This window comes from Carettochelys insculpta, chromosome 2 (genome assembly GCF_033958435.1).
Source record: "Carettochelys insculpta isolate YL-2023 chromosome 2, ASM3395843v1, whole genome shotgun sequence".
NCBI lineage: Eukaryota > Metazoa > Chordata > Testudines > Carettochelyidae > Carettochelys > Carettochelys insculpta.
The window spans coordinates 8,452,244-8,466,732 of NC_134138.1; the positions used below are offsets into that span (position 1 = coordinate 8,452,244).

The 14,489-nt window shown below is 46.8% G+C and overlaps 1 long non-coding RNA gene across 1 annotated transcript in view; it reads right to left on the reverse strand.

The window, feature by feature from the left end:
- LOC142008411 (uncharacterized) overlaps positions 1 to 14,489 on the reverse strand; it is a 36,552-nt gene that overhangs the window by 21,808 nt on the left and 255 nt on the right. The window contains exon 2 of the long non-coding RNA XR_012644133.1: positions 10,021 to 10,113. This is a non-coding gene — a long non-coding RNA (uncharacterized LOC142008411). The remainder of the gene's footprint in view (positions 1 to 10,020; positions 10,114 to 14,489) is intronic.

Genomic DNA, 14,489 nt, shown 5'->3' on the forward strand with positions numbered 1-14,489 from the left:
GGGAGATATTCACACCCAGAGCAGAGAAACTGCCTTTGTAAACTGCGAGCCACTCCCAGTCTCTGTTTAACCCATGGTTAATGGAGTCAAATTTGCAAATAATTCAACTCCATTAACCATGGATTAAACAGACTGGGAGAGGCTTGCAGTTTACAAAGGCAGTTTCTGATGCCTCTCTTGATGTTCACAACTCCACATTAAATGCTGATAATAGGCCACATCCTCCGTAGCTGAATAGACCTTGTCAACTCTGACCCTCCCCTTGACTGAGACTCCCTCTTTAAATCTTCCTCTGAAACCCTACCACTCATGCATCTGACAAAGGGGGTCTTTGCCCACAAAAACTTATGCTCCAAAATAGCTGTTAGTCTATAAGGTGCCACAGGACTTCTTGTTGTTTTTGAAGGTACAGACTAACTCGGCTACCTCTCTGATTCCAGTGAAGGAGATTCCACAATCTCCCTAAGTAACTTATTCCAGTGTTTAACCAGTTAGAAGTTTTTCCTAACACCCAACCTAAAACTCCCTTGCTGCAGTTTAAACCTATTGCTCCTTGTCCTTTCCTCAGAGACCAGGGAGAATAATTTTTCTCCCTCCTCTTTGTAACCCTCTGTAAGGTACTTGAAAGCTGCTGTCATGTCCCCTCTCAGTCTTCTCTTTTCTAAACTAAACTTGATCTACCTGGATGAAGAAACTGGTTTCAATCCATTTAATTATCAATTAAAAAATAAAGCTGGAAGACTTTCTGAGGTCAAGCTCCTCAGGTCTTCACAGGCACCAGTAAAATATTCTGGTTTTACAGACAAAGGGGAGAATGGGGGGAATTTCCTCCTGGACTGCACCAGTGGGTATCAGCAATCCAGGAAAGTCCTGTAATTTTCACTGGCTAGGGACAAACTAAGTAGGCACACAGGCAGTAGATCCATTTCCAGAGATGAGTCAAAATCTGTTCTCTCTTTAGGTCCTGGATTTCCTTATGCACTCTTAGTTCCCACCCTCCCCAGCAGTTGTCCCCAGCTGTGCAGCAATTTATACAGCCACCCTCCAACTTTAAAGATACCTAAATACCAGAGCGTTCCACCAAGCCACCTCCCAACGCAGTCCCTTCATGGCCTGGTTTACAGAGTTAAGAGACAAATGCTGTGTTCTGTAATCTACTTAGCTCATTCTGTCTTGTAGTTTAAATTCCAAATGAGCTCGTGTGTAGCAGATGGCTCCCCCAAATGTCTTCTCTCAGAAGTTTGAAGGAGAGCCTCCCTCAACCCTGCCACTTTTCCATCCCCAGCAACACAAACAGTTTGGAAGACCGAAACTGCTGGAGTTGAAGACACCTGCTCTGCAAAGTCATAGATAAGGACAGTCCTGGGGTTAGCAGGGAAGTCTCAGGGCTGCTTTCTGCTACGCTTTTCCTGGCTTTGTCTCTTTCTGTTTTACACTGAAACACAACGACTTATTTTCCAGAAGACTGGGGCAGTTGACACAGGGTTGTAGTCAACTGGGCCATCTGGTGAGACTCAAATAACAAAGCCCCGGGAAGGAAAGTTCTTGTTGTGAGTTCTCTTGTGCTGTTATGGCCCCGTCACCCAAGAGCCTCCCAACTGCATGGTGAGCTAGATGTTCTCACCATTTCACCGTGGGGGCAGCAGGGAACTGAACATAAGGACAGCCACACAGGTCAGGCTGAAGGTCCATCTAGCCCAAGCTCCTGTCTTCTGATTGGCCAACGCTGGGTATTTCATGGGAAATGAGCACAGCAGGGAATCATGGAGTGATTCATCCCACCTCACCAGGCCTGCCAAGGGGGGCAGCTGCTCCGGCATTCTGCCCAACTCAAAAAGCTGGGGGGAGGTGGCTAGTGCTGTGGTCTGAGAAGCACGACAGGCTGACTGCCCTAGGCCTCACCTCTCCCACCATGCCCCAGCGCCTGCGGTGGCTGTCATCCCCCTGCCCTCCCCCACTCCCAACTTCTGGTTGTTGGAACAAAGGCTGGACACCATGCACGAAGCAAGCAGGAGGGTTTATTACACACAGCGCTGGTGGAGGGCCACTTCGCCCATCAGGACTCAGTGGATTGTACAGACTATTGATGGGCGGGGGGAGGAAACTACAGCATGGGTGTTACCCAAGCCTGGATAGGTCCTAGCAGCAAATTGAGATGAGCACAATAAGCCAAGAATCTAAAAAGGTTACAGAGTATCCCCGCCCATCGCTTACAGAACATCTTATCTCTAGTACAAGTGGTTTTCCTTAAGAAGTGACTTAAACAAAGCATCGGAGGGGTAGCCGTGTTAGTCTGAATCTGTAACAGCAATGGAGGGTCCTGTGGCACCTTATAGACTAACAGAAAAGTTTTGAGCATGAGCTTTCGTGAGCACAGACTCACTTCATCAGATGCTGATCTTGGAAATCTGCAGGGCCACGTAGCCCTGCAGATTTCCAAGATCAGCATCTGATGAAGTGAGTCTGTGCTCACAAAAGCTCATGCTCAAAACTTTTCCCTTAGTCTATAAGGTGCCACAGGACCTTTCGTTGCTTAAACAAAGCAGACATTTAATAATATCTATGCATCTGATTGGATTAATGAGGCTTCTACAGGAGTGACGATGACTCCTTCACAGGGGCATATCTGGGGGTGCGTTAGATTAAAGCAAAAGACAGTAACAGCACAGACCAATAACACTTTGTTTTGAGTACCAGCCTGGGATAGTGCTATATCCTGGCTCACACATGCATGGCTTCTTCTTGGAATGTAGTTGCCGGGGCAACTATCCCTCCCTCCAACCTCCCAGGCCCTATTGGCCCAGTTGGGATGACCTTCCCTGGGTTGCCTGAGTGAGAAGGGGGGGCCCAGCGGGGTAGCTTTCCACTCATGCCGACTGGATTTCTGCACTGTAGGATTATAGGCCTGCTCCAGACGTTAGGATTCGAATGGGGGGCCTTTAGCACAAATCATGGCCTGCCTCAGAAATTTTCACCCTACCCTGGGAAATAGAGGCTGGGGATATTCAGAGCATGGGGTTGCATTCCTGCTGACCCTGGCTAATAAACATTGATGGGTCTATCCTCCAGGAATGTATCTAGCTCTCTTTTGTAACCTTGTTAAAGTCTTACTCTTCACAGCATCCTCCGGCTGAAAGTTCCACAGACCGACCGTGTGTTGTGTGAATAAATACTTCCTGAGGCCCAGAGGGACGAAGGCCCAGATTTTCAAAGGCATTTAGGCATCAGTGGGCTCAGAGTGATTGCACCTAATGGACCTAAGAGCCTAAATCTCTTTTTTAAAAAGGGATTGAGGCACATAGCAACCAAACCCCTTCCACTCTCCTAAATACTGTTCAGCATCCGTGGCGTGTCCCAGATCACTGTGGTACAGTACAATGGGCAATTGAGCAGCTGTAGACTGTCACCTTAGCGCCTGGGACAGCCTTCCTCTAAAGCAGGAGCCTAAGGGAGTTAGGCACCCAACTCCTATTGAAAGTCAAGGGCATCCAGAGATCCATCTGATCCCTCAATGTAATTCAGCATAGGGTGCAAAGCACCTGGGGAAAGGACAAAGCTTTGAATGCATGGCCCAGGGCCACTTTCTGATTGGCAAGGGGAGGCATCTGCCCCTTTCTGCGGGTGCCTCTTGGGATTCCCTGGCTTTATTTCACAAAACTAAGCTTCAGTGGGAATTGCACTGGGGTAGCTGTGAGAGGAGTTTGGCTTACTCAGTCCATTCACAAATGCACAAGGAGCCAGCCTGTCAGTGCCTGTGACCTGTGTGTGTGTGTGTGGTGTGTGGTGTGTGTACGCTTGCACGGACTCCTGTGTGCTGGATGGAAGCGGAAGGGATCATTGTGTGTGTCATAGGCACCATATTGCCAAAAGCTAAAAGTGATTCTCCAATGTTAAAACCAATACTTTCAGGAAAAGAGGGTGCAAATGCTCTTTGTGGCATTCCCATGGTCTGCAGCATAGTTAGGAAATCCTAGGTGCTCACGGATTTTAAGTCTGTAGCCAGCATAACCCATCCGTCCCATATAACCACTAAATTCCGGCCTGGCACATGCAGATGGCCTGCCTGCTTATGGAAACACAATCTACATGCCCAGAGCAGACCTAAATTGTGCTCTTGTATGTTAAATGTGCTCATTTCTGACAGGCCTAATTTGCATAGCACTCAGCAGGCTTGGCCTTGTGCCATACAGCTGAACTCCTGTCTTTCCCCCCGTTCATAGTTTTTTTATAGAGAATAAAAAAGAGCAAATCATGGATAGTCATTGCCATTCTGTGTGGAGCAAAGATGCATGTTGCAGGATGCAGCAAAATTCTAGGAGATTGAATGCTTCCACTCTAGAAAACATCCCTGATGCAAAAACAGCTGTGTGTTTCAAGTATGTAAGGGGGCCAGTGCATATGGGAACTAAAGCTGTGTACAAAAATGTGGACAAGTTTGCCTCCTTGATCCAGAAAGGGAACAAAGGGGAAAGTTAGGACTTTTTGTGCCACTTTGCAGCCACATGTAGTGTTCCCTGTAAGCTTAGTGCTTGGGCAGCTGCCCAGGAGAGATTCAGGTACCACCCACCCCACAGCCATCCACATTGGGCAACATGTGCTTCTACTGGCAGTGAACATCTACACAGGCCCTGGTGCACAGAACAAAATTTATTCTGCCTGTGGATGGAAAAAAATAGCAGGAACGCTGGCCGGATGCCTGGCTTTAACGCGTGGCTTTACAAAGATGCATTGTCTCTGTGACCGATGAAGCTTTCTGGACCCAGGGACACAGGGAGCTGCAGCTCCCACATTCAGTGAGTTTATCTTGCTTATGATTCCATGCATCCAATTTCTGCTCCATTTGTTTGCCGGAGTCAGTTGGCATCCTTACAGTATCTGTTGTTACTTCCCTGTTAGCTGTCAGAATTAATTTCCCAGGAGAGCTTTCTCTGAAGGCTCATGCACTGCACGTTCCTACCTCAACTCCTTCTGTAAACCGGGGCAGGTCACTCTGATCAGCCCGTGCCTCAGTTTCCCATTGGTCAACTGAGGGAGAGTTTGACTTACTTTCTCTCTTTGTCATTTCTACTGAGTCTGTGCACTCTTTGGGCAGGGACTGTGTAGGTATCGTGCCCAGCTAGGGCCCTGGGCTCAGATGGAACACTGGATGCTTCTGTGATGCAGGAGAGGTACATTGCTGGTTAGTATAGAGCTGAAGGACAAAATCATTGGAAGTTTCAGCTACCCTCTTGCTGCTATTTTGCTGCTCACTCACTCCACCCAGCTGTAGCGTGCCTTTCCTGTATTAGCATTTGCAACAGTTTAGGCATATTTTACATTTGATGCCATTCAAGTAATCAGCCCGTCAATGAAACTGGTGAATGGATTGCGGCAGGGGGACCCTATTGGAAATTTAATGTGCCTGTAGATTTCAGAGCAGAGTGAAAAGTTGCCTCAGAGCAGCTAATTAGCCAAGCTGATGACAAAGGGAAAATGAAAAGAAGGTACATTTTAAAGGCAGCTCTTGAACCAAGGTACTGAAACAGCTATTTCCATCTGCCTGAGATGAGCAGCTAGGCAAGAATTAGGCTCATGTGCCTCATGCTTGTTTCCATCTTTATCCTCCTTGCAAAGCTACTTGAAGACAGAATGCCAAGGGTTGCCAGATTAGAGATCGGACAAGATAACAGCAGGGGGAAAAAAACCCCTCTGTCTAATTGTTTCTGGAATGGAGTTAGCATAATTTGTCCCCGCAATAGATGTTTGAGTGACAAATGCAGAAATGAAAGGAGGCAGGCGATAATTAATGGCTAATAGTCACTTAAAAGAGTTAAATAAAATAAGCTTTCAAAGTCATTATGATTGGAAACCAAGACAGAAATGATTGCAACCTTTCTTCCTCCTTGCTGCTGCATGGAGAGGCCCTGTGGTATGCTTGCAGCCAGGACTGGCAGAGGGAACAAGCAGTTACACATCTCTTTGGAAAGGTATATAAAAGCAACAGCAGGCCAATGCAGTGAATTCTGTACATCTAGCAATAGCCCAATCAAAAAGGTTCATGGCCTCTGCTCTTGGGAGAGCTTAGGGTCAAAGTTGATGGCCATGTTTTGAGATAGATATGTGCTCAAAGGACTAAGAAATGCCACCCTGCAATTTTTCAGGGTGACTTCTGTGCTGCTGTAAAGCTCCAGGTTGGCTGTCGGAGGGGCAGATGTCACTGCCATGCAATGATAGTGTGGTTAAATAGGATTCTTTAGCAGAGAAGAGCAGAAGCAGCGCAGAGGCAGACAGGATCCAGGTCAGACACATGGTGCAATTCCAACTCCGTGAGAAATTCACCCTCCCCCAAGCAGGTGAGCTCATGGCTTCTCCTACTTTGCTCCTACATCAGCCCGAGAGGGGGTTGGGGAAAGTTTACCCTACCAGCAGCATACACCATCGTTACACTACTGTGGGTTGTCTTGCATCTTCTTTGAAGGCTTTGCTGCTGGCCACTGTCCAAGAGGAGATCCTGGAGGAGATAGACCCCAGATCTCATCTAATATGACAAACCCCATGTTCCAATGTCTATTATCTAGTACTGTCCATCCCAGGCACCACAGTCAGCAGAGATCCTGTAGAAAAGGAGCATGGGATCATGTAATTCAGGGCTATCATAATGCATGTGTGCAGGAGGGGCATAAGAACATAACGGCCATACTGGGTTGGACCAAAGTTCCTCCTAGCCCAATATCCTGTCTTCCGACAGTGGCCAATGCCAAGTGCTGGGAGACAGAATAAACACAGAGGCTTAAGGCACCATCCCTGCCTGTCCTTGCTAATAAGCATTGGTGGACCTGTCCTCCATGAACTCATCTCATACTAGGGTCAAAGTAAAGATGCTCAGGAAACCCTTTTCCTGGTGTCTCCTTTTAAGATTTTGACTTTGCAAAGTTGGAGGTTTAACATAGTTTTGAGCATCGGTGATGCACAGGAAGAGGCACGTGCCCCAAAACACCGTGAAAGGGACTAGCAAGGCAGGGGTCATGGTTGCTGGAACAATTTTTCCAGTGAGGGTGTTGAGAGCCACTGAACTAAACTGGAAACCCTGGATATAATGGGAACCTTTTCAAGCCAGTGGGTGCTCCAGCATCCCCTGCACCCCTAGTTTCAGCACCTAGGGTGTCTGGGGCCCACAGAAGGGGTCTGAGCCCACCTCACTCACCTGCAGTGGTGGGGCAAGTGGGACAATGAGGCTCCAGCTTGCTACACTCCTCTGGCTTAGGGTGGTGGGAGGTGGGACTGTCCCTCAGCTGCCCGGCAGGAAGTGGAGCGACGCAGCCAGAGGAACAAAGCAAGCTGGGGCCATATTGCTCCGCTGCCCCCGCTGCTGCCAGTGAGTGCAGGGGAGCCAGACCCCCCTCCTGGCACTGGATATCCCAGCCCCACTAGCCCCTTGGGGAAGGGAAGGAAGAAGAGGCGAGGCAGGGACAGAGCGAAGGAAGAAAGGGGGCAGAGCAAGGTCCGGAAGAGGCGGGGCCTTGGCACAGGGGAGTTCTCCCAGCTTTTCCTTGGGCTGCGTGGGGGTCATCTGGCCAGTGCCCCCCCCGACCCCATTTACCAGTTCTCTGGTTTTGAGTGTGCAGCATATGTATATCTGGGTCTCTATGACTTAAACCCTTGTACTCCGAGTGGAGCACAAGTCTCCTCCACGTCACTTTGTCTCAGGGCAAAACTTCTCGCTGACTCCAGTCGTCGTCCTTCAGTCTCATTAGATCTTCTCCACATGTCCGAGGTCTTCCTCTTCTGTGTTTTCCATGTGGGTTCCATGTGACAGCTTGATGGACTGTGCTGGAGGATGGTTTTCTGAGAGCACGGCCTGGCCATCCCCACTTTCTTCTCTTGATTTGAATGTCAGGCGGTCCTCATCCTGCTCTGTTCCAAAGCTCCTTGTTCAGGACAACCTCTCGCCATGTGATGTGAAGGATGTGCCTTAGGTATCTGTTTATGAACATCTGTAGCTTGTGATTTGAAGACTTTTTAGTACGCCAGGTCTCACATCCAAACAAGAGCACACTTTGTAGTGATGGATGCATTAAAAGAACTCACAGATAGAGTTTGGAGGAATCAGAGATAAAGGTGCTATAAGCTTGAAGATTTTGATTCAGTTTCCTCTCTATTTCCTGTGCAGTACATTTTTGGTGCATGGTGTAAAATAATGAAAGCCCATGGGTTGGTGTAAATTAGACAGATCATCTGTCAGCTAGCACAGGGCATATGGAAGCAAATTTCTGCTTTCTATGCAGCATAAATAGCAGAGGCACTGAGAATTAAAAGAGCTATAAACGGGTTCGTAAGATTTATTGCCCAAAGAGGCATCTTCTTTCTTGCAATAGAGCATCCGGGGAGCTCATTAGGCAGAGGAAGGCTGGATGGCTGTGATGGACTGAAGGCTTCTACTTCTAGAAGAACCATTCTTGGGTGGATAGTTACCCAAAACTGTTACCTTCTGGAGGCTGTGAAGTGGAAAATGAAGTCTTTCTGTTTCTAGAGACAGGAGGGTTACAATGCAGCTGGTACCAGCTTTCTGCTTATGGGTGATTACAGCCAAGAAAACACAAATTAGAGAGGTTATGGAGCTTGGATTACTTTCAGCCCATGGAGAAGGCTTGTCCAGCTTGCAGTGGGACCATGGGAAAATGCAAACAGATTCTTTCATGGCCTGTGAATACATATGGAACCTCAGTGTCTAGTTCCATGCAGGCACCGCTCATGTCTGTGATAACCTAGGAAGGGGCACCATTTCTGAGGGGGAGGACATTGTGTCAGGGAAGAGGTCTGGGGTTAGTATAAGACCCTGTTCTGATGTGGGCTGAATGAGGGATGAGGCTGAATCTTGGGGTCTCCATCCAGTCAATCTCAGGGGCTCTGGAAAGCCAGGCAACCTGGGAAATGTCTCGTAGTGCAAGCAAGGCCTGCTGGCATATAGGAGGTGTACAAGAACAGCATCATTGCCAGTGAACAGTGAGAAAATTATCAGTGCTAACTGTGTTCAGGAGATCTGTCCTGCAAGAAATAGGCAAGTACACCAGCATCCCTGATGTTCAGTTCCGCACTCATGTCTTTTGATAGGCTTTGAGGCCGACATCTTGTCAAAGTTTGAGGTTGCGAATGTCAATGCTGCCACCTCAAGAGAAGAAAAGTCCTGGGTCAGAGGCCCAAAAATCGTAAACTCGGCCCCAGATTCATGTGTTTTCTTTAAAATACACTGTTGTGCTTTTTTCCATCCTATTTTTGATTGCTGATCCTCTGCTTACTGAATGTATGTGTTAATGGATTAACACGTGGTTTGAACCGGGATGGGAATTTTCTGAGTCACTACAGGGGCTCATCTGCATACCTGGCTTAATCTAATTCTTGACCTTCCCCCCCCCCCCCCCCCAACTCCTCCACTCTCTGATTCTCACCTTGATCACTTTTTTCTAATTTGTCCTCCTTGCTTACTGCTTTTGGTCTCTGTGCCTTAAATATTGAGTCTGTTCTGGTCTGAAGAAGTGGGTCTGTCCCACGAAAGCTCACCTAATAAATTATTTTGCTAGTCTTTAAAGTGCTACTTGACTGCTTTTTGTTTTGACAGCATATAGACTAGCACAGCTCCGTCTCTGTTACTGAATATGTGTGTGTGCGCGCGCATGTGTGCAGAGGGGACACGTGTGTCTGGCAATTAGTGTTGTACGCTTTCCCAAATTGGTTGTGTAAGGGGATTTTTCCCCTCCCCACAGCAGACGCACTCACTCCTGTCTCTGCCCCTCCCTTCTCCAGCAATGAATCCAGTCCCTCAAAGCTCAGAGTCAACCTTGTCTCCATATTAATTCAATCCCCACCCAGCTGCCACACCATCAGGGCAGCCCAAGCTCCCCAGACTCCTTTCTGCTCCTCTTTAGCCCCTCTCCCAGCCCTGCAGGGCAGATGTAGACTTTCTTGCCTTATAGGCTTGGGCGGGGACTTCTAGGTGTCTCCCATCCCTGTCTCAGGCTCATGAGGAGCTCCAGGGGTGCTTACCTCCATCCTCAGCCCTCCTCAGACCAGGTGCTTCAGGAGGGACTGCACTGCTCGCAGCTGCTGGTGTTTTGAGGTCTTTTCTCCCTGCGCTTCCTACGAGAACAATAAGAACATAAGAACGGCCATACTGGGTCAGACCAAAGGTCCATCGAGCCCAGCATCCCATCTGCCGACAGTGGCCAATGCCAGGTGCCCCAGAGAAGGAGAACAGAAGACAATGATCAAGTGATTTATCTCCTGCCATCCATCTCCTGCCCTTGTTCTGAAGGCTAGGGCACCATACTTTATCCCTGGCTAATAGCCATTTATGGACCTAACCTGCAAAAATTTATCAAGCTCTTTTTTAAACCCTAATAGAGTCCTGGCCTTCACAGCCTCCTCGGGCAAGGAGTTCCACAGGTTGACTGTGCGCTGTGTGAAGAAAAATTTCCTTTTATTAGTTTTGAACCTACTACCCATCAATTTCATTTGGTGTCCCCTAGTTCTTGTATTATGGGAAAAGGTAAATAATTTTTCTATATTCACTTTCTCCACACCATTCATGATTTTATATACCTCTATCATATCGCCCCTCAATCGCCTTTTTTCCAAACTGAAAAGTCCCAGTCTCTCTAGCCTCTCCCCATATGGGACCCTTTCCAAGCCCCTAATCATCTTAGTCGCCCTTTTCTGAACCTTTTCTAATGCCAATATATCTTTTTTTGAGGTGAGGAGACCACATCTGCACGCAGTACTCGAGATGTGGGCGTACCATAGTTTTATATAGGGGAAGTATGATATCTTTTGTCTTATTATCGATCCCTTTTTTAATAATTCCTAACATCCTATTTGCCTTACTAACTGCCGCTGCACACTGCGTGGATGTCTTCAGAGAACTATCCACTATAACTCCAAGATCCCTTTCCTGATCTGTCGTAGCTAAATTTGACCCCATCATGTAGTACGTGTAATTTGGGTTATTTTTTCCAACATGCATTACCTTACACTTACCCACATTAAATTTCATTTGCCATTTTGCTGCCCAATCACTCAGTTTGCTGAGATCTTTGTAGTTCTTCACAATCCCTTTTGCTTTTGACTGTCCTGAACAACTTGGTGTCATCTGCAAACTTGGCCACCTCACTGCTGACCTCATTTTCTAGATCATTGATGAACAAGTTGAACAGGATCGGTCCCAGGACTGACCCCTGGGGAACACCACTAGTTACCCTCCTCCATTGTGAAAATTTACCATTTATTCCCACCCTTTGTTTTCTGTCTTTTAACCAATTCCCGATCCATGAAAGGACCTTTCCTCCTATCCCATGACCACCTAATTTACATAAAAGCCTTTGGTGTGGGACCGTGTCAAAGGCTTTCTGGAAATCTAGGTATATTATGTCCACTGGGTGCCCCTTGTCCGCATGTTTAACCCCTTCAAAGAATTCTAATAGATTAGTTAGACACGACTTCCCTCTGCAGAAACCATGCTGACTTTTGCCCAACAATTCATGCTCTTCTATGTGCCTTGCAATTTTACTGTTTACTAGTGTTTCTACCAATTTGCCTGATACTGATGTTAAACTTATCGGTCTATAATTGCCAGGATCTCCTCTAGAGCCTTTTTTAAATATTGGTGTTATATTGGCCGTCTTCCAGTCATTTGGTACCAAAGTGGATTTAAAGGATAGGTTACAAACCAGTTAATAACGCCGCAATTTCACATTTGAGTTCTTTCAGAACCCTTGGGTGAATGCCGTCTGGTCCTGGAGACTTGTTACTATTCAGCTTATCAATTAATTCCAAAACCTCCTCTAATGTCACTTCAATCTGAGTGAGTTCCTCAGATTTGTCACCTAAAAAGGCTGGCTCAGATTTAGGAACCTCTGTAACATCTTCAGCCGTGAAGACTGAAGCAAAGAAATCATTTAATCGCTCCGCAATGGCACTGTCTTCCTTGATCGCTCCTTTTATATCTATCATCCAAGGGCCCCACTGCTTTTTTAGCGGGCTTCCTGCTTCTAATGTATTTAAAAAACATTTTACTATCGTTTTTTGAATTTTTGGCTAGCTGTTCCTCAAACTCTTTTTTGGCTTTTCTTACTACACTATGACACTTAATTTGGGAGTGTTTATGTTCCTTTCTATTTTCCTCACTAGGATTTGACTTCCACTTTTTAAAAGCTGCCCTTTTCTCTCTCACTGCCTTTTTAACATGGCTGTTTAGCCATGGTGGTTCTTTGTTAGGTCTCTTACTGTGTTTTTTTATTTGGGGTATACATTTAAGTTGGGCCTCTAGTATGGTGTCTTTAAACAGTTTCCATGCAGCTTCCAGGGATTTTAGTTTAATTACTCTACCTTTTAGATTCTGTTTAACTAGCTTCCTCATTTTAGTGTAATTCCCCTTTTTGAAATTAAATGCCAGAGTGTTTGACCGCTGCAGTGTTCTTCCCAACACAGGAATATTAAAAGTTATTATATTGTGGTCACTATTTCCAAGCGGTCCAGTAACAGTCACCTCTTGGACTAGATCCTGCGTTCCAGTCAAGACTAGATCGAGAATCGACTCTCCCCTTGTGGGTTCCTGTACTAGCTGCTCCAAGAAGCAGTCATTTAAGGCATCAAGAAATTTAATCTCTGAATTCCGTCCTGAGGTGACATGCACCCAATCAATATGGGGATAATTGAAATCTCCTATTATTACTGTGTTTTTTATTTTGATAGCCTCTCTAATCTCCCTTATCATTTCAGCATCACTATCACTGTCCTGGTTAGGTGGTCGGTAATATATTCCTAATGCCATATTCATATTAGAGGAATGAATTGTTATCCATAATGATTCTATGGAACATTTTGATTCCTTTAGGATTTTTACTTCATTTGATTCTATATTATCCTTCACATATAGTACCACTCCGCCACCCGCACGACCTGTTCTGTCTTTCCAATATAATTTATATCCCGGTATGATAGTGTCCCACTGATCTCCCTCATTCCACCATGTTTCTGAGATGCCTATTATGTCAACTTCCTCCTTTGATATGAGGTACTCCAGTTCACCCATCTTATTAGACAGACTCCTAGCATTAGTGTAAAAGCATGTTAGAAAACCACCATTTATATGTCCGCCTTTCACAGACGCATTGGATTTTTTTATGCACGATTGTTTCACATCTGATCTTGCACATATATTATTTCCCACCTTCCCTATCTGACTAACTTCTAGGGCATCCCTATCTATGGAACCTCGTGTAAGAGAAGTCTCCGTCCGATCCAGGTGCTCCCCCGCACCAATCGGCTTTCCCCCACCTCTTAGTTTAAAAACTGCTCTACGACCTTTTTAATGTTTAATGCCAGCAGTCTGGATCCACCTTGATTTAGGTGGAGCCCATCATTCCTGTATAGGCTCCCCCTACCCCAAAAGTGTCCCCAGTTCCTAATAAATCTAAACCCCTCTTCCCTACACCATCGTCTCATCCACGCATTGAGACTCTGAAGTTCTGCCTGTCTATCTGGCCCTGCGTGTGGAACTGGAAGCATTTCAGAGAATGCCACCAAAGATGTTCTGGATTTCAGTCTCTTTCCTAGTAACCTAAATTTGGCCTCCAGAACATCTCTTCTACCCTTCCCTATGTCATTGGTACCAACATGTACCACGACGACCGGCTCCTCCCCAGCACTGCCCATAAGTCTGTCTAGATGCCTCGAGAGATCCGCAACCTTCGCACCAGGCAGGCAAGTCACCATACGGTTCTCCCGGTCATCACAAACCCAACTATCTATATTTCTAATGATCGAATCCCCCACTACTAAAACCTGCTTCTTCCTAACAGCTGGCGCTCCCTCCCCCGGAGAAGTATCCTCGGCATGAGAGGATACAACATCACCCTCTGGAAGGAGGGTCCCAACTATGGGATGGTTTCCCTCTGCTCCCATTGACTGCTCTCCTTCCCTGAGCCTTTCATCCTCTGTAACAGCATCAGGACTGTCAGATTGGAGGTGGGACAGCCCTACTATGTCCCGGAAAGTCTCATCCACAAACACCTCTGCCTTCCTTAGCTCCTCCAGTTCAGCCACCCTGGCCTCCAAAGCACGCACTCGGTCTCTGAAGGCCAGGAGCTCCTTGCATCGAGCGCACACATACGCCACCCGCCCACAGGGTAGGTAGTCATACATACTGCACTCGACACAATAAACAGGATAGCCCCCACTCTGCTGCTGGGCTTCTGCCTCCATTTCCTACTCTAGTTATATATGAGGGTTAATTAAATGTTTCAGATAGAGGTTGTTATAAAGGATTTAGTTTAAGGGCAATAGAAGTCACTGGCTCCCTCCAAGCTCCCCCTCTAAACTCCCCTCTCAAAACTCCCTCCTGTTAGCACGCACCCTTTTTGCAAGCACCCTTTTTGCAAGCACCCTGGTCGCTTACTAGCAGGGTTTAAGTGCTCGGCCTCCCTGATAGCTCCTCCCTCTGCCTCCAGCTCAGCCAA